Here is a 21739-nt window from a genome sequence, read left to right as displayed (position 1 = left end):
AAACTGAAAGATCCCTGCCTTAGGGTGGGAGGAAAAAAGAAAAGTGGTTTGTTTTTTTGGTTTGGGGTTTGTTTTTTTTTTTTTGGAAACAAAACACAGGCTTCAGCTATAATAATCAACAAAAACTAATGTCATTTCTCTGTCCCTGCTAATCCACTTCTTCTCTGCCTTCTAGATTTGTCCAAGCTGTCATCTGTAAGGCTTGGAGGACTTTCAAATCACTTTTTCCTAGCTCCACCACTGCACCACAGATGCTCCTGTAGCCCTGGTGTAGTCCTTGTGCAGCAGCAAGACATGCTCAACATGGCAGCACTGCCTTCAAAGAGGAACTGCTCCTGCGTGAAGCCCTGCTCAAGAGAACGCACCAGCAGCTACTTACCCTTTAGCACACAAAAAAGCATTCTGCCCAAGATAAACAGCTGCAGCTTGGGAACCGTCTTAGGATAACTCCAGTTTTTAAGGCTGGATGTCTCAACAAGGTCCAGTACAGCAGAAAGAAGGGGAGGAAAGAGGTAAGGAAAGGGAGGCTCGTGCTCTGCCAGTTGCAAGCACAGCAGACAGTTGTCTCGGCTCTAAGATCTGAAAATTAATGATGAAAAAAAGGAAGATGCAAATACTTTAAAGATTTTTTTCAGTAAAAAACTTCTATCAACAACTCAAAACATTTTTTTTCCAAGCAGTTCCTCTGTAGTTTTATCATCTCCTCTGTGGATTTTTCAACATGAAACAATGCACCAAATAAATATCCCAAACCCTTGCAAAACCCGTTGCTTTTCAAAACAAAACAGACAAAACCAAAAGATGGTAAAAACACACCGTACGGTAACATGCAGAAGGAAGATATGGGTGAACACTGGAAAGGCTGAAGACAAGAGACAGTCTCACCCAAAGCACGACCATTTACTTAATGGTTGCCTCCCTCTCTCCCCTGCAACCAATTGCAGTATTAAGCAAAACTCCATTATACTTATCAGATATAGGCTCCATACAGTAAATGAAACTGGAAATGTTCCCCTGTGTGCAATAGTTCGAGCTCCCTGCCATTTCATTTTCAGTAAGACGATACTCAACTTTATTTCTCAACTGGAAGACTGAAATACAGAGTCCGAAGTTACATACTCAGACAAAACTTCTAAATATATTAGCCTGCATTTCTGTTCGACTGTAAACAAGGTGGAAGCACTCTTTGTTTTCATAATACCGTGCTAGAGTTCAGAAGTACATAATTAGGAGAATCAAGGTAGTTTTGATCCACTGAAAGTTTAAAAAGCAATTTGACACACCGCAATTACCTCCAGCACTTTCTTCTCCCATTACAACTACCACTAAGCCCATTTTATAATTGGTCTGTCCCTCTGCCACAAACACCATCCCTATTACTATCGCTTCTTCGTCATTTTCAGGAAAAGGCGAGTACCTGCCCATTTCTCCCTCACTATATAAAAACTACACCACGGCGGTTGCCAGCAAGCAAGTTTGTTTCGGCAAAAACAGAACCACAATTTAAGGCCAAGGGCACAGAGAGATCTGCCTCTGAAACAGCAAACCTGCCATTTTAGCGTCGCTCAGGGCCACACTGGGCGAGCGGCAGCGGCAGAGCCAAGGTGCTCAGAGCCACAGCGCCCAGTGCAAACACTGTCCCAATCACCTGGGCCGTGCTCTGCTACGTGCTGGACAGGTCCAGGTAAACGCGGCTTCGGAGTAAATAAAATTAATTTATCCTACAGTCAGCTGAGCAGTGGCCGAAGGGGTCAGACCAGCAGGCTGCCTGACACCTCCAAACGCTTCAAAGGCAACACAATTATGAAACGCATCAAAATCACCCGCCAGCCGCGACACTCACGGAGCGCGCCGGTCACAGCACAGCGGCGGCCGCGCTGCCCTTCGCCCGGAGCGACGCGCTCGGCTACAGGCAGCTCGCAGCGCTGCTGCCCCGAAACTGCGCCTTCACTCACGGCTCCCTGGATTTTTTGTGGTTTTTTCCCAAGCGCGCCCAGGTGCTGCACTTTACCAGAAGTTCCCTTCCCCCGCCACCCCCGCCCTCCCCAGACGGCCGAGGAGCGCGGCTCCCGGCGCGGGCGGCACGTCGAGGCGGCAGAGGCCGGCAGCCCAGGGACGCCGCGTCCCCCCGCCCGGCCGCCCTTCCTTCCCTTCCCTTCCCCTCCCCGCCCTGCCCGGGGAGCACGTACCGCCTCGCCGCGGGGCCTGCGGCGCCGCCCCGGCCGCTTCGTGCAACTAAAATGGCTCCTGTCGAGGGGGGGAAGTGGTGCCCGGGCCCGGCCGGTGAGTCACCGCGGGGCCGGGCGGCTCGGCTCGACACGACACGCCCCGGGCGGCGGCCAGCGCTCGGTCGGGCCCGGCCCCGCAGGTGGCGGCGGCCGCGATGCGCTCCCCGGGCTGTGCTGGCGGGGTGCGGGCAGCCGGGGAGAGGCCGGCCCGCCTCGCCTCGCCTCGCCTCGTGTGCGGAGCGTGAGGGAGCGCGGCTGCTCGTCCGGCTCACACCAGCGGCGGGCCCATGGCGGCTCCCGCCCACCTCCCTGCTCCGCCACCCCGGCCGCAGAGGCACCTAAGGAGCCCCTATGTACAGTCCCACCCCGCTCCCCTTCACGAGTAATAAATAAATAAACACTTTTCTGGGGAACATATGGTATGTTTCACCAATGCTGTCTTGCTCGCCCTACACTGGCTAACCCCGGAAAAAACCCTCAAAACTTTCTGGGCCCAAATCGCTCAGTGAAATCCCATTAATGTGCAGCACTCAGTGAAGCGCTGACACGCACCTAACTGCAGAGCCAGGGCTGCCGAGGATCCTCAGTAAGTTTCTGATACACTCCTCATGTTCTTTCAGGGAACTGCCATGCCTAACAAGCATCGTGCACCGAGCCATCCAGCCCACAGATGAAGGCAACGTCAGCACTTCAGCCAGGCTCTAGCAACTCATCGGGCATGCCTGACACATATTTAATCTTAACAACATGGCGTGGAGGGTGAGGACAGAATGACTTCCATCTTATTTTAGTGGGAAGGGTAAACGCAGGCTCTGTTTGCAGGCTGGCACGTGCATTCATTTCCCACTGACTGGCAGAAGGACAGAGTCCAAAGCGGCACGGCGGCTGTAGGGGAAGACACTGCACAAAGACCCAAGCCATGCAGGCGACGAGAGGCTGTAACTGCAGGGCAAGGAGCTGGGAGGCCAGAGAGGGCAGCAGGAGCAGAGGCAACCTTGCAAGGAGCAGGGAAGCTGCGAGTAAAAACCTGACACTACTTCTAGCAAACACATCGAAATAATTCCAGATATGATTTAAGTGTGGCTGTCATTAACCCTCCCGGTAATAAACTGTAATGCCACAAGTGGCATGCTGAGCAAAACTCATTGCTTTTTGGATGCTAATATCTCCAGCTACTGGTTACGTTTAATAACCAAGAAGAAAATTTTGGTTTTACTTGCAAGTAATGCAGTCCCTGTGATACCTACATGGCACTCAAAGGCAAAACTGGCTCCCAGTTTACTGTTTAAAGAGCAGTTACCCACGTACGATTTTATTACATAGGTTTTATCATGTTATTTTGCAGCCTGCTTTAGTGGGAGATCTGAAAAAAACAGCAGTAGCACATTTTTATGACTAGCTGAGTAAAGGTCTCAATTAAGTCGCTACTAAAGTAGCTTCACTACAGCTTTTTATCAAAATATGTCTTCATTTGTATTTCTCAGCTGAAAAGAGACCATGTGGAGGAAACACAGTGATGTTATTTTAGTCACATATATTTTCCACCTCTCGCAACAGATGTATTTTCCCTCTCTCCAGCAACTTAATTATAATCCAGTCTTACATCTAAAAGTATTTGTTTCTTTTGCTGCAAAACCCTTTGGAAATCATGAGGCACTGCGGGGAGAAATCTGACCCAGGTGCACAAGTAGTTACAAGGAAACTGTAACATTGGCACAGGGAGAGTGCCATTTTAATTACTAGAGTCTAATACTTACATTTTACAGGGGAAAAAGCCAACACAACCTTATCCAGTCAGTCAACTAAATACAAAAATCATTTCGTAATGATGTACAAGCACAAGCTATGCAAACATTTAGCCATTTCTAAGCTAAATCTGGAAGCATTATTTTCTAAAAAAAGCATATGTAAAAAGTAAACGTATTTAACAAAAGAGAATGCAGGTGAATGTTTATCTCTGGAACTGTATCAGGTTTCTTGCTAATTTTAATTTTGGCTTAAAGAAGTGACTTTGCCCATTGCTGGGATAAGTATCTCTATGAAACTTAGATCATTGTTTGCACAGAAGACATAGCCAGACACTGACCAAAAACATGGCTTAAGCCAATTTAAACAGCTTTAGCCCTCTGCTCCATCACAGCTGCATATTCCTTGCACCAAAATACCCCCCCAACCTGTTTCCCAGCACAAATATTTGTGCAGTCGCACAGCATGGCAGAGGGTGGAACCCACCAGTGGAAAAGTTAAGGCCGCATAAATAAATAAATAAATAAATAAATAAATAAATAAATAACACACAATCCAATTTTCACGTTGCCATTGGCCCTGGCCTGCAGAGAAACACATGCCAAATTACACCCTGAGGGGAGCAGTGCAGCACACCGGCTGGGGTGGCAGAGACATGGATACGGCTCCCACTTCTGCTGGCCTCATGTTTGACCCCAAGGAAGCCACTTCTCTTTTTATGCCCTGGTTTGAGTCCATCCTTCTCAACTGGCTTTGAAAGCAACAACTCTTGTTACAAGGATGGGATGGGATGGGATGGGATGGGATGGGATGGGATGCTTCCCCAGGAGATGCAGAATGGGACCACAGCAGATGGCCTGCAGAAGGGACAGCATGAGGCTCTGAAGCCACATGAGAACAGACCAGAGAGATGTGCTCTGGAGGTGTGCTGCCCTACCCAGAAAACAGATACACTTTAGTCTCATGAAAATGGGCCAAAAGGGAGGTTTGTGGAGGAGAACACATTATTTTGAAGAAGGGTGCAGAAACTTTAGATTTAAAAGCTCACTGGTTTTTATCTTCACACTGTATTACACACAAGGTCACCACATTAGAAGCCTAGCAAGCCCTCATTTACATGGTACCCTGTGGTGCCATTCCTAAAGCAGCTCAAGATGCTGTAACTCCTCTCCACTATTGCCAGAGGAGATCCCACCACCCTGCTGTCAGCTCAGGCTCATACCATTAACTCGCACAGGCTGAGGGCCTCATCAAACTGGCTCAAGACTGGGTAAAAATCTGATTTAAGGAACTTCCATTTCATATTGTTTTTGTAGGATCCCAGTATCTCAACCTTCACAACGTATTTAATCTCAGGCACCCCTGTAAGAAAGAAATCCTAATAATCCCATTTACAAGCATGGCAGGGAAGAACACCTGAGCAATGGACATGCCTGAGATCACACAGTGTGTGTGTAAGGACAACATTTGAACCAGCCTTTCCCCAAGTGTTCAGTTAGCACCCAAACTCCTGCACTTTCCTTTCTCCTTGGATACAACACTGAGAAACATATAGTAGCACTGCTACAATATTTTAATATAATATCTTATCTATCATGCTGTTACTGTCCTGGTACTTTGGATTTGTGGACTGGCACATACCACTGTGCCACATAAAACAGACTGAAACTATTGTGGGTTTCTAACACTGCCAGATGCATAATGACCTAAATATTTATGCATGGAGAAACTGCAACAGGAGATTGTAAGGTAACTTGCTCCTATTCCCAGAAGAAGTCTCTGCTATGGGACATAGGCATAGAAAAGTTCTCTTCACTGTGTTATTTAACCACAGTTCAGGCCACATACTTATAATATTTTTAAGACAATTGTTTGCCATCTACAAACCTCTTGTATTTTCAGAGGTTTTAGTAAAAAACCATCTTAAAGGAGAAATGTAGAACCCAGGGGTTTAGATACCTGCATTGCAGCCCATGCAGCTATCCATTCTTAATTTGCAATTTAAAGGTATGGTTCAGTGATGTTTTAGTGTGCACTGAGTATAGGCTGAAAGTAGAGCACCATGAATTTGAGAGAAAACAGTCTATGTTTTCACTGTGCTGGTCTTCTGAACTGTAGTTGAATCATAGGAAAGGAAAGGTGGTAGTAAACCAAGTACATATGAACAGGCCACTATTCTTTTCAAAAGCTGGGAGGGAAGGTAACCCAGCTGTCCTTTGTTAAGTTTAAATCCTTCAGATAGTAAATGTCATCTTCCTTCAGAATACACAAGAGTCCTTCACAAGTCTGCAGTCTTCCAAGCTTCCAGAAATTATGCCTTTGCAGCAGAAGGGGCAAGAGAGGTGTTTGAAATGAAATGGATTCCCAACTGAGCACCAGGCAGCTTTAACCTCATCCATTTTATGCTTCTAAGCTTGCCTCGTGTTTCCTAGCGAAGGCATATTTGGCAAGGTAGCTGCCTTTGCCAAGCAGCACAGGAACATCCCACACAGCTACAAACCCCTGACCTTGTACAGCCTTGCACAAACTCTTCTTGGATCACCTCTAAGGTATTCTTAGGTCACATCCCAGAGATGACAAGTGTCTAGGAAAATCTACTTATATAGTCTCTTTTCCTCGCTCTTTTAAGTTCCTTCCTTCCTCCTTTTGTTATGAGTTTATTCTGCTGAGAAGTAATGCTTCTCATATTTCTGAGAGTGGTTTAAAATGTGGTTATATCCTCCTTTCTACTGACAAGCAAGATTCAGAGGGAAAGAATTGCAAAAATCCAGGTAGAAAATACAGCTCTGACACAGAATAATCTCTGATCCACTCTCAGCCAGAAGCTGCAGGCTCCAGCTTCTCTCTGACACTTCTCTACCAACCTCAACTGCATTTTCTCTCCCCATCCTCTCCTTGCACCAGTTTTTGTCCATGTGGTACCTGTTAAACTTTCCACTGATCCCATTAAAGACATTAAGAGACACTGGAACAGTTTGCCCAGAGAAGATGTGGATGCCCCCACCCTCAGGTGTTCAAGGCCAGGTTGGACGGGGCTTTGAGCAGCCTGGTCTAGTGGAAGGTGTCCCTGCCCATGGCAGGGGGTTGGAAGTAGATGGTCTTTAAGGTTCCTTCCAACTCAAACCGTTCCATGATTCTATGATGACTGTGGCAGAAAGCTGACTGGGAGGGGTGGGGAGCACTAGCTGCTGTTGAATCAGCTCAAAAAGACTGATGAGCACTGCTAGTGAAGGGCATAGGATCTCCCTCTGTGGGTAGTAATGGACTACAAGACTGGGCCAGCACTAAAGTCAGTTTTCACTCTAAGACTCACATGATTGCACAACAGCTGTAAAAAAAAAAAAAGCTCGACACATGTTACTTGGGGGATGCTACAGACAGAAAGAAGGGACTGAGATGCTGCTTAACCCACAGCTCTCAGATCTAAGCTAGCTCTGTTCCACCCTCCCTCTGCACTCTACTTGCCTGTTTGTTTTGGAAAATGCACTGAAAGTCGGTTAACATCCTATAAATACACCTGCCAGTAGGTGTGACAGAAGTCATACTTGTAAACCCATAGCCCTGAGGCACTCAAGACAAAGAAATCAAAGACAGGACAAATTCATCCCCCATAGTTCTCTCAGTGAGCTTTAGACCCTCCAAAAAATCATGAAACAGAAAGAATTAAACCACAATCTGCAAATATTTGTATAATGTATGTATTACCTCTTTTTCTCAGGTGCCTCATCATCGTGCCTCACCCAATGTTATCAATAACCACATTCAGACAGTTAAGGCTCCTGCATCCTGAAATCCAACTCACTTATAAGTTGCTACTTTCCAATTCTTCATTCAGAGTCACTAAACTGATCCAAGAAGGCCAACATCCCTTATACTTTTAAATACATCTCTAGACCCTGTTCCAGCACAGGCCCTACAACAAAGGCAACTAATGGGAAGTAAATGGGCAGAGAAATGTATTTTATACCAACAAACGGGTAACTGTATCTGGATTATTTTTTTTTCATCTAGAAGAGCTTACTGATTGAAAAGACAGAAACAGTTTCTGAAACAAGGCAGAAGATAGTGTAGTTCTAATTAATGCCCATTAATTAGAATTCACAGCTATGCACTGTGAAGGTAATGCTATTTTATGTACAGAACACCTGACCACAACATATTTGCAACAATCAAAGCCAAAATGACCTCATTTTTGTATGGTAACAATTACTGGATATCCCAAGAGAACCAGCAAGGACATAACACTATGATGTTCTAATCCCAGATTCTCACACACTGTATGTACCAGCCCTGAATATTTTTTTTTTTAAATAATATACTTCAATATTGTACAAGGCTATACAACCCTGACTGCAGTAAGATTCAGCTAGATGCTTAGCTTTCCAAAGGAAATTATCACCTGGGTATACAGCTGGTTTGAAAGACAAGTATTAGGTCGCCCGTCTATTTTTATGGATTTGCACGCAAAACAAAGCCTTTAAGCAAATATGGATTTCCTGCTATTGTGCAAGAAAGACACAAAGGTGAGGGAATACTAGGTATGAAATGAAATTGATAAATACTGCTAAAATTCAAAAACATATATATGACAGAAAAGGTTAGACTTTCCAAGGGTAAGAAACAATCTTTCCAGAAAGAAAGTCAGTGTTGATTCTTAAAGCAGACCAGCACTGGATGTCATCCCACAAGGTAAGCTTCAGATCTCCCACTATTATATTCCTTCAGAGCTGTGTTGCTTTAACAGGATGGTTATATTTGCTCTGCAGTCCTTGCAAGGATAATTTTTGAAGAATCCAAGCTCAATCTAAACTCTGAAAGGATGTTACTACACCAGTAGCAGTAAACTTAGCCTTTGCTCTTTTCCTCTCTTATACACACACAGAAATAAATCCAGAGCTATTTGTAAACATGTTGTTCTGTGGTTTTTGTTTTGTTTCTGCTGTCAGAATGTTGTAATCCCTGATACAAGACTGAAAAAAAAACCAAACAAGCAAATGAACAGAAATGTATACCAAGTGAAACTATGTTGCAAATACGGAGAAGGAACATAAAAGCAAAGACTGGGTGGGTTTTATATAGTCCAATAGTGGTTTCTTAACTGGGACACTGTAGTTGACTGAGAAATCCTCATTAAAAAGCTATAACTGTATTTTTCCTCTTCTCATTCTGTGAGTCACTCATTACGTTTTTGGATGTTGCAACACATTCATGAATAATAAACACATATGGGGAAGAAGAAAAAAAATACCCAGTGTTCACACTGGATTTTTTTATGTCTATCAGTATAAAAATCAAATCAAGAATGAAGCTGAGATTTGTAGAAGTTTCTATGCAAGGAATGCTATTAATCACAGAGAAAGTATTTGGTACAGCCAGAGACAAGCGCACAGATATGCACAGAAGTTACAGCACGACAATGTTAGTATTACTATTATTGTTTGGCCTTTATACAGAGCAAGAGGACAAGGGGAGGGATCATAATGTTCCCCATCAAACCCTCTCCTGAGGGAAAACAGCCAGGCACCGCCCTTAACTAGACAGTTCTGGACCCAAAGCTGTACTTCTGCAGCTGCTTTTTTTTTGTTGTTGTTAAATTAATTTTCTTTTAAAGGCTAGAGAGTTAGTTTGCAGAGACTGCGCAGTCCCAGAAAGTCAGCTGTGCTACAGGAAATTGTTGATATCTTGAAGAAGTACCAGGGAATTATTTATTCACACTTCAGTTTTAGACAGTAACAAAAAGCATCTAGTACATGCACATGTCGGGGTCGTTGCTGCAAAGGCTTTCTACTGCTCAAGTCAGATGAAAATGTGTTTGCTTCTATTCCAGTTTTTGTTATCCTTTGAATCCCGACATCTTAGACTGGCCTTATCAGCTACCTTGCACACTTGTGCCGACTCCCTGTACGGATGCAGGCCAAATTTATGGAATTAAAGGAAAACCAGATAAACATCATTTTTAGAAAAATGTTGAGCCAGAGTTCCACAAATATTTTAGATGCTTATGAGAATGCAACAGGGTATTTCTGCACTGCTCAGGATGTGAACACAAAAAAAAGAACGTGTGTTTATGGAAAAATATATAAGTGCTAACTTGGAGAGGCAAGAGAAAAAAAGATTTGCAAAAAAGTAAGCTCATGTGAATGAATCAATTTTCCATCGCAACTCATTCACACAGAGAACTGGCTATTAAAGAAACGTTAGCTAGAAACACAACCCAAATACTTGCTTGTTCAGGAAACAATCAATACTTTAAGCAGTGGGCTTCCCTACCCAAATACATGCTACATTAACCACTTGGTGAATACATAAATCATGGAGAAGAGAGAAAAAAAATAAAGACTGCAGGACACAAAAAGCAGAGCTGTGGGGAAGCTTGGCACTGCAGGAAAGGTGAACTGGCTGCTGGAAGGCCAACTCTCAGCTACATTTCAAGTTGCACCAACAGAAGTCTTGTATCTCTATGCTGATCTTCAGCCAGGTGGGCAGTCTTACCAGCAAATCCTGTAAGATTATAATCCTGTGGATCACCTCAAGAAACCAAACCGTCACCTCTGCTATTGTCACTTGCCCATAAAAACTAGGTACAGCTGTCAGACATAGCCTAGAAGATACCACTGCACACACGCACAGAAGCTCAGTTCCAGAGAGAATTTCTGCTACTATGATGTGTTTTCCAAAAGCCTCTGAGGAACCATTTTTCCTGACTCTGTGGTTTAGGGAGCTCTGAAAACAACATTGGGAACAGAGGCTAAGAGAACAAGAGCACATTATGGCAGGCACATTTTCTCAGATGTGCTTTTTTCTCCTGCTTTCCACTAATAGAGGTCATTCATTTAATGGAGGGAGTTCAATATTCTCCCTAAATAACCTGTCATAGACTTAGTATCCTCAATGCTCAATTCAAAGTACTATGTATATATCTATGTTTATTATTTTAGTCTAATATTGTCAATTTAGCATTTCAGTATATATGTTTAACATTACAACCCATTTTGCCCTGCATTTACTGAGAGTCCATCAGCTTTGAAGATCTGTGCTCTGGAAAACATACCACTAGCCAGAGAGGAATGATTTCAGCTCCCTCTGCCATCAAGGGACACAGACCTAAATTTGAGTAGAGTGCTCACATTCTAGGACAGTAGTCTAAATTCAGAGTGTTTCATCCACTGTTTCTCTCTAATCAACTTTATTTCATGAACTTTTCATTTAATGCTTCCCACTTTTAGCAAGACACATTAGAAATGTTTTCCAGCTTCGCCTATCAGACAAAAATATACTATTTGTGACTGCGGTCACAGAAATCTTCCTTTATTTCAACCACTACTGAAAAGTAATAGCAAACAAAATTAATTTTAATATTCCAAATAAGAATAATTAAAACATCTTTTCTTAAGGCAGTGGTCAATAATCTCACTCAGGAAGGAGCAAGAGTGAAGAAAATTACCTTTTGTTTTAGCCTTAAATGCCCACAACCTCAGACCTGTTGGTTTTGGGATATGAGCCCTTGCTGCTTTGCAGAAACTAGGAGCAGCTTATTCCCTACTACTCTCTGTTCTATGAGAAAACAAACTCCCCTACCCTAAACAAGCACCCCGTATTTCCCTTGAGTACTTGTTCATTCACACCATCACTCTGACTCTGACCAGAGCAGAAATACGCATCTGATAGCTGTGCTTGTACAAGCCCCCAAAAGATGTCTCCTCATCATCCATTTATTTTCATTTTTATTAAATGCCAAAGGTATAAAGACTTGAAATCCTCTGGAAAAAACCACAAACATCACTAGTGAGGTAAAGTGGAGCTGGTGGCAGGCTACTCATTCATACATTCTTTTCCCCCACATCCCTGATAAGGCCTTCTTACCTCAGTTTCCCCATCACTTTCCCCTTGGGTCTGATCACTGGCACCAATCCCAAGCTAACAACAGCACCTGACTCCCCATATAGCTGCTCAGGACTTTCTGTACCCTCCTCCCTATTTGTAAAGGGCAGCAAAGTAAGCCCAGACTGCCTAAAGTGAATTGGGAGATCATGAGCTCTAGCTCTTGGTCATACTCAACTGGGAAAGCTCTGGTGCTTCATTGATGGGTACCGCTCACTTAGAAAATCTGGTCATTAATTAGGTGAAAAAACTGCCTGTCCATACTTCATGCTCTTGCTGTTCTTAAAACTACATCACGCTAACACAATGTTTTGGAGAGGAAGGGAAAGAAATCTAAACTGTAATTACAGATGACTAGGCTTCAGCCTTATTTGGTATGAGCATTCAGATTTGAGTCCATTTTCCTCCCATTAGTAAAAGCTAACACCTTGTCCTTAAAAAGGACACAAAAAAATCCTTCAGTAAACAAATGTCCATGCACTAAGCTGGGTGAGAGGAATTTAAATTCCTTACTATTGGTAATGGCTTACAACTCAACATTCTGCTGTAAGCACTGATCTAGCTCTCAGTGATTCTGTAGTTTAAATTATCGCAGTTTTATCAGTGGGACTATTCACAGTTTCTTCTGCATCTCGTTTTCATGGCTGATATCTTTACAGTCAGAAGGAGGAAACCAATTTGGATCTACCTTCTTCTATTTCTTTCCCTTTCTGATTTGTTTTACCTTGTTTTCTTTCATTCCCAGCTCTATTCCCTATTCTTCAGGTGTATGAACAAACACTCAAAATACATTTTGGAATAAATAGAAAAAATTAGATTGCAGTGGCTCCACAGAGCAAAAGCATGGAAGCACCTGGTTTTAAGCCACCCAAGCTGTGACTATGTTCCAGTCAGAATCCACAGACAATTGCCATCTTCTCCCCTGCTTAATCTGGAACTGGTAATTTATTCTTCTGGCAGATAAAACAAGTAATCCCAAAAAAGGTTTTATCACAGAATGGTGAAAAAAACCTTCAGGATTTTTATTTCTACTTGTCTTAAGTCCAGTAAGAAACCTAAGGACATGATTTAGAAACCTGACTGGATAAGAAAGGGGGAGCACACATACAAAAAGTACCAGTGACAGTGTTGATAAAACCACCTTTTCACATCACTCCTCCAGTTTCTTTAACACAGTACCTAAATTCAGTAGTTTTCCTAATACTACCCATTTAGAATAGCTTCTTCTGCTAAAAGGCAGTCATTCCACAAACATGAACATAGTGCTATACAAAAGAACCATAAATATGCATTTTCTCCCTTAAACCACACCTGCACAAATACCTGTGCCTATCGAAACACCTATAATAAGACTACTGCTCGGTCTGACAATGAAGTATACAGAATGGAAACTTAAATCTAAATATGTGTGTAACACATCCTGCTCCACCTCTGGAAACAAAAATAAAGAGGGACCGATATGTTTGTCCATCATACCATAAAGCAGAAGCTCCAATGAACAACATAGTCTCTAACTATATTCAGTGTCGTTACATGTCTTGACATCAATCTGAAACAAGACAAGGGAGAATGTATGAGCCCTAGAGGATTAGAGAATTCAGAAAAATAAGTAATATTCTCGACAGGTATTGAGGCAGAGACATAAGATACACAGTATTCAACATTAATTCTCCACAATAAAAACAATTACTTCTATAACTACCTTTTTTCTTCAGAAAAACATGAAATGAGTTGTTTGCTTCCACTAACACACATAGATTTGGGAAATGAGGAAAAAAAACCCCACCTAACTAGTAAAGACATTGAGGGGGCTCATACAGTAACAGCCTTGTGTATGACTTGACCTTCCAGTTTCTAGTCACACAGCAATGATAAAACAAGAGACTACAAACCCCCATTTCTTGTGCAGCTTTTATTTCAGAAGGACAAGACAAAACAAAAGCTAATGTATTGATTTTCTCATACAAAATATACAGAGACCTCTTAAGCAAACAACCTCCTGAAAATGTGTTGTGACCATCCAGCTGTCTGACCTCTGTTTTAGACTGTGCCAAAAACTACGTCCAGAGTCAAAGCAAGTAGCTAGGTCAGACTTTAGGTAATGTATTTGCAATAATTCACCTCAGATGAGGTACATAATGATGCCATCACCCCCTCCCCTCCCGAAAGAGTACAATAATGATAGAAGTACACCAGCAAATTTGATCACAAGGACAGTAAAACTCTTTGACATCAATAGATATGCCCTGGAAAATGTTCACAAATGGCCATTTGCCAAGAACATAAAAGTATATTTCTGGCTTTCACCATCTTGGCTGCAGTATATTTATGGTCAGAAGCCAGTTCTTTCATTTATTAAAATATTATACCTGTAACAGTTGAAGAGGTTTACTACCCTGTAATATTAACATTTGAAAACTGAATTTGCAAAAGCCTTAGTAAAATTTTTACAAACCATAAAGACTAAAAATCTGTTAACCCATAAGATTTGTTCAACTAGGAAAACCTAAAAAAAAAGCCCCTAGAGGTTTGTTTTGGATGGCTCAAGACTAAGGTTTCGCTTGAAAATGCATTCAGCGAAAGACAGCTGCACAGAGCACATAGATACCCAAATACAAAAGAAAAAAGCTCAGGACCACTTCAGTGGAGGTAAGTGGGTGCTGGGAGACCTACTCTCTGCATACAGTGACATATGGGTGTAATTCCTTTCTCCCAGAAGGAAATACAAAAGTAAAACACTGGCACAAGTCTGTTGGCACAAGGCTGGAGAAAGGCTTACAGTTCAATAGGCTGCGGACACATCTCATTTCCATTATCTCCACTAACACACCACTAATTTCCTCAACCCACCCCACAACAGCTTCTCAGTACAGCTACCAGAACCTGCCTCAGCTTTGCCACCTCAGCACCTCAATCCATTTTGGCTAAAATAAATCTACTGTTTAAACTGCGTAAGTTAAGTAAAAGAATTTTGGCAGAAACAGAAGGGTTCCCGTGTTCAGCTGGCAGGCTGGGGGGGGAGGTGGGAAGGGCAGTAAATGATGGCAGAAGATGAGTGACAAGGTGCTGGGGGGAGTAGCTGACGGAGCAGAGAGGTGGCCATCACAGCCACAGCATCCATGGGCACGGAGGCCAAGCTGCCTGTACTTCCTACACACACTGCGACCCTGTCCCTCCTTGGGACACCCATACACACTGCCAACTTCCAGTGACAGTGTGAAGAGGCTGATGTCTTTTTCTGCACAGCTGACCCTCAGGCCTAATGTTTTACTGAGAAGATGACTGCAGCTGGGATCCATAACCATTAAATGCCAGCTATTTCATTAGATGCTGCTGTCTGTCACGTGTGAGGCAGGATGCGCAGGGAGAGCAAGAAAAAACACTGTGCAAGAGCTGCCTGAAGGCCTGTCTGTTTGGGGAAATTACTGCTAGAAATATTCAAGTGCTGGACTTTATTCTGGAGCTTGGTGGTGGCTTCATTTCTGTTGCGTTCCCCCGCAACCTGGGAAGCAGAGAAGGAGGGAGGAGGCCCAGGGTTCAGGCCGAGGCAATGTGGGAGCTCTCTGTCACCCGCTGCCATCGCCCTCAGCACACGAAGCGTATTTTAATGTATGAATTCAAACAACTGGACTTAGTTACCCAGTTTGCACATTTCTGATGTTTAAATCAATTTATCTCCCCAAAATACTGCAGTTTCTGAAGCTGCCTTGGACTATGCTCTTTTCCTAGAGTCTTATTGTCCCTTAGGTAACACATTATTATCACAACACGTTGGATCAGTCAGCATTCCTACAGCAGTATGTGAACACTAAGTACTGTCACCATCCTTTTTGTGACTAGTCTGGCTGTCCTTTTACCCACAATACCACTTCCCTTGTCATTTATATTAAAAAAATAGCAAATTCTATGCCACAGTGTAGAATAACCTCCTCACCTCTTCAATAGTTTATACTGGTGACAAAGTGTGCTTTTCCAGTTTCTCCTCAAAACAAAGGTATCTGTTGCAATTCTCTTGTTCAACGTCAGACCTTGATCAACCAGACACCTTGAAATTTCTCATTGAATTTCTCCTCTCAACAAAATTAAAGAGCAGGGAACAGATGCCAGGATGCTGTTCAAAACCCCCTTGCCCAAAAAGGCTCTCTGAAGGTCTGCAGCAAGTTGCAGAATCCTGCAATGTTCCACTTCTCAATCACCAGTTCATGTCCCCTCCTGACGAGTCCAAGCCCAGCCCAAAAGCATCCGATAACACACTTAATGTGGAAGCTGCTGGAAACGACACAGCAGCAGTGCCTCTCCAAGCAGCAGCAGATGTGGAAACAGAAGCTGCAGCAGCAGATACCCTGTGAGTGACCTTCTGCCAGGACTTGGAGCATGCTCGGTTTCCTACATGAAAATATGACACATAAACGAGTCACAGAACAAGGTCAAGCATGCTGAAACACCTCATTAAATTTCGTTGATGCCTGTATGACCAGGTACCTCAGACTCTGTAACTGCTTAATGTCACCACTGTATTAATGAAGGAAAAGACTGGAATATCACACGGCTTAGAGTACGCAGGTGAAGCTGAAATAGTAGGTTTTAACATAAAAAAAGATACTTCTGTATACACACATAAATAAAAGAAGAAAATCAAACTAATTCTGGGAAGAAGGCAAAATTATGTCTTCACTGGCCACAGATGTGCTAGATTAGGGACTACATGGGGAGTTTGCGCACACACACACATCAGGTATAGCGTAATGCATTCAATAAAAACACCTAATTCTCGATTATCCTGATTATAGTTACATTTAGCACTGGTAAAGGGGGAAACCAAACCTGGCAGAGAACACAGTCCTAATACTATTTGTAGCCTTTGTTAATTTGGTTGTCTGGGTGCATAATTATCCTACACGCACATCTAGTGCTGTTAGGCATACAATCAGTTATACAGCTCAGCTATTTAGTAGTATTATTTTCAACTTTGATATGCCCCTGAGGTGGATTTAGGTCACTTGACAATTCTGTAAATTTTAATCTCATCCTAAAACATTGTTTCACTTGACAGCCAGTGAGGGAATAAAAATCACTTAATATTACCAACACAGTAAGATGTCACAAGGTGGCAAAATACAAACTATGACCACATTTTCAAAACAGGCATCACGTGGCGATACTCATTATCATCCCTGTATCAACCCAAGTTTTATCCAACTACTGGAACATTAAAATAAGATTCAAAATTTACTGTTGATTCTTTGATTTTGCCATTTTCTGGGAAGAAATTTATTAAATAACCTAACCAGAGCTCTTAAAAACTGAAAACATGCAATCTGATTTGTACTTTATTAGTGAATTGGATCCTGTATCCCCTAGAAATCAATAGTGCATTATCATTTACTCCAATGAATGTAGCAATGGATATACAGGCCAAACCCTAGAAGGCTGTACTGTCATTATTTTCTCAAACACACATATCTCAATAGGGTAGCTGAGGAAAGTGTTTTTAGAAATCATGCTTGAGAGGAGTACTTTAGTGCTTAAGTTATTTCCAAGTAAGCGGAAATATATGCATGGTTTTGGGAAGTCTAGAGATACTGATTTACAAGAACTTATGCTCCTCAAGTTTCAGTTCTTCTCCACAGGAAAACTTCCAGTAATGTCATCCTCTACAGAAAATGCAATTTTTTAACCTTAAAACTTTCATAGGATATTTTAAGGTGTGAATGAAAAAGCCCAAATCAAAGCCACTGTGTGAAATATTGAACATCAAACCCTGGCATTCTTTTGCGTACCAGGCACTCTAGAGTAAGTGCTATAAAGTAAATTTTCCACAAAAAGCAATACTTCTAACACTTAAAGTATATTTCAAATTCAGATGCCAGAGGAAAAAATGTGAATGTTGTATTAAAAAGAATGAATGATGGAATTAATAAAACATCATCTCATAACTATCTAGGCCCAAGTGCAATTCCCAGGCAAACTAAAACTTCAGCTTTCTTGTGAAGCTGCCTGAAAAAGAGCTCTGCAGGTATCGCTTCAACAAAGTGATTTCACCACCATAACTTCTGTTGTTCTAGTAACTACCAGGGGTGCTGTCAAGCCATATGCACACTTTCCCATGTCCCCATCTCTGGTGTCCGCTTGCAGCAGGAGATCTGGCAGCAGGAGAGGCAAACCCAAAGGACAGAAAGGTGGTTAAGGTGAGAGCAGGCTTGGAGGTACACTGAGCCCTCAGCAGCTGACTTCTGAACAGTGAGCAACGTCCTTGTCTATCTAATGGCAGGGGAAATTTCTTCATCCCTGAATACAGCTGTCAGCATCCTGAGCAAAGACAGTACACTAACCTAGGAATATGAGCGAACTGTACTGACAGAGAGCAGCAAGCGAGGAAGGTGAGTACCCGATATCCTGTCTCCAGCTGCCACCAGATGTTGATGCTCTGGAGGAAAGTATACAATAATTACTCATAATCCCAGAAGTCAAATTAAGCAGCAAGAAGAAATGGTGCTCCTGACCCAAGAGAAGACCAGCCAGGTTCTGAAGCATGACATTTTACTATAATCTTGTCCAAGGTAGCAACTTGTGCTACAATACATGGACAGGACTGCAAATAATCTTATTTTCGCAATCTAGCAACAATACAGTTCAACTGAGCACAGTCCTTCCCTCTTCTACGTGCACTGCAAGTGTCCTCCACAGAATCAAGCCAAAGCACATCTCTGAGAAGGAAACCCCCTCTCACTTTAAACACTCCCAGCAACAGCAAATCCATGACAATGCTTTATTGCCCTCATTGCTACTTATTATTTCAAGGTACAATGTATCTTAACTTAATCTCCCAGACACTGGATGTCTCAGTAGGGTCAAGTAAATATCATGTATTTTCCTTACACATATGTACAATATAGACAGGCGTCATTTCCCCACTTAGTCTCTTCCAAGCTGAATAAACTGTACACCCTGCATTGTGAAGCTGGGTTTCCAAACCCTGGATCACTTTTGTCACCGTGCTCTTACTAATATTTCACATCCTCCCTCACATGTGAGCAGCAACACCAGAAGACAGAATTCCGGCAATCTTACTAAGGCCACATACCTTCTTTCCTATTTCTGTGCAATATTTATATTGCTATACAGCCAAAGATCACACTTCAGTCACAGCATTACAATGAAAAATCCTGTTAAGACGATTCTCTGCACACATTCTTAAGCCTTCTTGCAAATTACTAGTTTGAAGACAGTCTCTTATCCTGCTGGTGTAACTGCATTCCTGGTTCCTTTATATGTGGCTGCATGAAAAATGCCTTCTGCTGTGTTCTGACCATTTTAAAAAAATGCAGCACACTGTACTAGTAATTTGTTCAACACACACACAAACCTGCATGTAATCTATTGGTAACAACGAGATATCATCACAGAAACTGAGAATATAATGATACTAAACAGCCCTACGCCAAGATTCAGCCCTCAGGGGATGCCACAAGAAACAGCTGCACTCCCATAGAAGAAAGGCACGCCTAAGTTCATTTCTGAACTAAGATTTATGAAGCAACTTTGCCAATGTTTGTGGTATTTATTCCACAGTGACTCCATGGCACAATTGTTTTATACTCACACTTCACTGCAGAGTTAATAGATATATCAGGGACACAATATAGGGTGAGTCTGCTACAACAGAACAGTTGATGAATAGCTTAGGAATTTGGGAGATGTGGTTTTTTACAATTCAAAATGCTGGGAAGCAATTTGCTCTAGTTCTATAAATTGGTCTTTAACAATTGTTAAGCCATTCTGAAAGATTCAGAACAAGTAAGCCCTGGTTTGTCATTTATTTCATAGGCTCCGTTTTAAAGTTTTCAATTTTTCAGCCAGGAAAACAATGAATAATGTGAGTGAGGAAAAGCATTTGTACAATTAATCAAAGAATTTTAGGTTTGATTCTCTATTAAAAAAAAAATCAGAATCAACTGGCTGCCAGTTAGTCAACCAAGTAAAATACTATAATTCAGCAGTGTATTTCCATGTACATAAACATGTAAACAGTATTGATGAAACTTTTAGCACTGGCTATTAGGCAGTTCCCAAACGCTTCCAATGCAAGATGCTGCTTCCAGCTGCTTGTAACTTGGCCAGACTTTTGACTGTTTGGGTTGAAATTTTCCCAGCTGAATGTCTGCCTCAGGCTAAATTTTGTTCCATGTGTTGTAGAGGTTACCTCTGAGCGAGAGGTGCGGCAAGAGGCAGACTGCGATTAGAACTTAGCCAAAATACTTTAGCTGTTTTCAGAACAAGACCAAGGAAAATGCTGTCTTTCAATGTTAACAGAAGTCTCTGGGAAACTTGGAAGGCTACAGCACCCTTCCAGCTCTTGGTGACAGATTCGAAGTCTGACATAAGGGCTGGAGCCACTATATTGCAGGTGTCCATTTTGCTGCCCCCATGAAAAATCCAAGTGCATCTGATCAAACGTTCAAAGACAAACTGCACTTTGTGCTTTTTCAGCAGGTATTTGCTAGGCCATGTCCACACTCTTCTCAACGCCTCATGCTGATCAGACGATAGGCCATCCCCACAGCAACAATTTCTTGCCCAGCTCCTGTGAAGGGCAGGTCTGCAGCTCAAATAACCACGCTCCAAGCCAGGGAACAGCAGGATGCTCCAGGCTTTCCATGTAAGGGCTGGTGGAGGCCATGACAGCACAAGGTACTTGGGACACGAGCAGAAGTCCTGCTTCTCCTTGCCCTTCCCTGCCCTGTCTTATGGATGTTCACAGCAACACAGACCACAGCCACAACCTATGACCACTGGTTAATCTCAACAGAGTGCTCAAACAGCAGAATCCCAGATGTTACATCAGGAATCCAGTCAATGAAGGATGATGGCACAAGTATGCTACCCTAGCTCTTTTCCTAAGGGAAAGAAAACCTAGGAAATCACACACAAAAAGCAGTAATAAAAGTGAGATTAACATGGCAGAATTTAGGAATTCTTAGAACTAAGTGGCTTACAGTAATTAAACACGTCTCCTAGTGCTTATATGCATGGAGGTCAATCTCTAATTGCAACTGACCTGGTCACATTTTTTTTCCCCATATAAGCTTTCCTGTAGTTAACACACAAATTCTTCTTTCTGCCCTTGTTTTCTAGACCATCACTACACAATTTCAAACCACAGAGGGAATAATTTCTTTTCTCCCAGGTTCTTTTATGGTTCTCATCACGACAGCAATCCATCAAATAAAAGGTATTGTTATCGACATTTTTTTAAAAGATGGGAAACTAAGATATGGAAAGACTAAAGGAAAAAGCTACAGACACTGTCCAGCAACTCTGACACTCAAGACTTGCATTTCTAACACGCTCAGACCTACAAAACATTTTCTGTATGTCAAGAGCAAACAGCTGTTGACTTTTGTTCCAGATGGACAAGCTCAGCATAACTGCAAAGGAGATCCCAGGGACTCAGGCCAGGCACCCAGAAAAACCAACAGACCATGTGACAAAACCTTTACGTTTACATGGAAATCCTGTGGCAATGGCAGGAGCTGCAAAACCCAATTCTCCAGCCGTCCCAGGTGTGAAACTGCCTCTCCCTCTGCATACAATCATCGGCCTTGTTCACATTACCTCTTCTCGCTACTACCCAGCCAGGGAGCTGGTATGCTTTGGCAAATGTGCCACTGGTTCATCACCTGAGCTGGTTCATCATCTGAGCTGGCTGGGAAGGATGGTGGCAGATAACATCACAACAGACACCATCATCATGCAAAGACTCAGGGCGGCCAGATAAGCCTGGCATTTTTACAGCTCCTAAGCATTTGACTTTGCAAACTTACCAACAGGGAAGGGCTGGATGGGGCAGAGAGGTAGTCAATGTATAGAATATATATAGATCA

At 42.6% G+C, this 21739-nt stretch overlaps 1 protein-coding gene and 1 long non-coding RNA gene across 7 annotated transcripts in view; one reads left to right on the top strand and one right to left on the bottom strand.

Annotated features, from left to right (window-relative positions):
• Positions 1 to 21739, bottom strand: part of ELF1 (E74 like ETS transcription factor 1) — a 92245-nt gene that overhangs the window by 68532 nt on the left and 1974 nt on the right. For 2 of the 6 annotated variants that reach the window (XM_055703332.1, XM_055703334.1), the window contains exons 1-2: positions 1844 to 2030; positions 380 to 579 (exon numbers count right to left, since the gene is read on the bottom strand). The exons of 1 other annotated variant lie outside the window; for it this stretch is intronic. The gene's annotated coding sequence lies outside the window, so the exon portion shown is untranslated. Of the gene's footprint in view, positions 1 to 379; positions 580 to 1843; positions 2031 to 2189; positions 2432 to 21739 lie in introns of those variants that run through there. 3 more of the 6 variants (XM_055703333.1, XM_055703331.1, XM_027815942.2) reach the window with 3 other exon arrangements.
• LOC129735463 (uncharacterized) lies at positions 2633 to 8881 on the top strand. The gene is made up of 2 exons (XR_008731143.1): positions 2633 to 2814; positions 3051 to 8881. It is a non-coding gene; the product is annotated as an uncharacterized LOC129735463 (long non-coding RNA).

The sequence above is a fragment of the Falco cherrug genome, chromosome 2 (assembly GCF_023634085.1).
Source record: "Falco cherrug isolate bFalChe1 chromosome 2, bFalChe1.pri, whole genome shotgun sequence".
NCBI lineage: Eukaryota > Metazoa > Chordata > Aves > Falconiformes > Falconidae > Falco > Falco cherrug.
The sequence above is the reverse complement of the archived record's forward strand: the minus strand, read 5'-3'. Positions and strand labels throughout refer to the sequence as shown.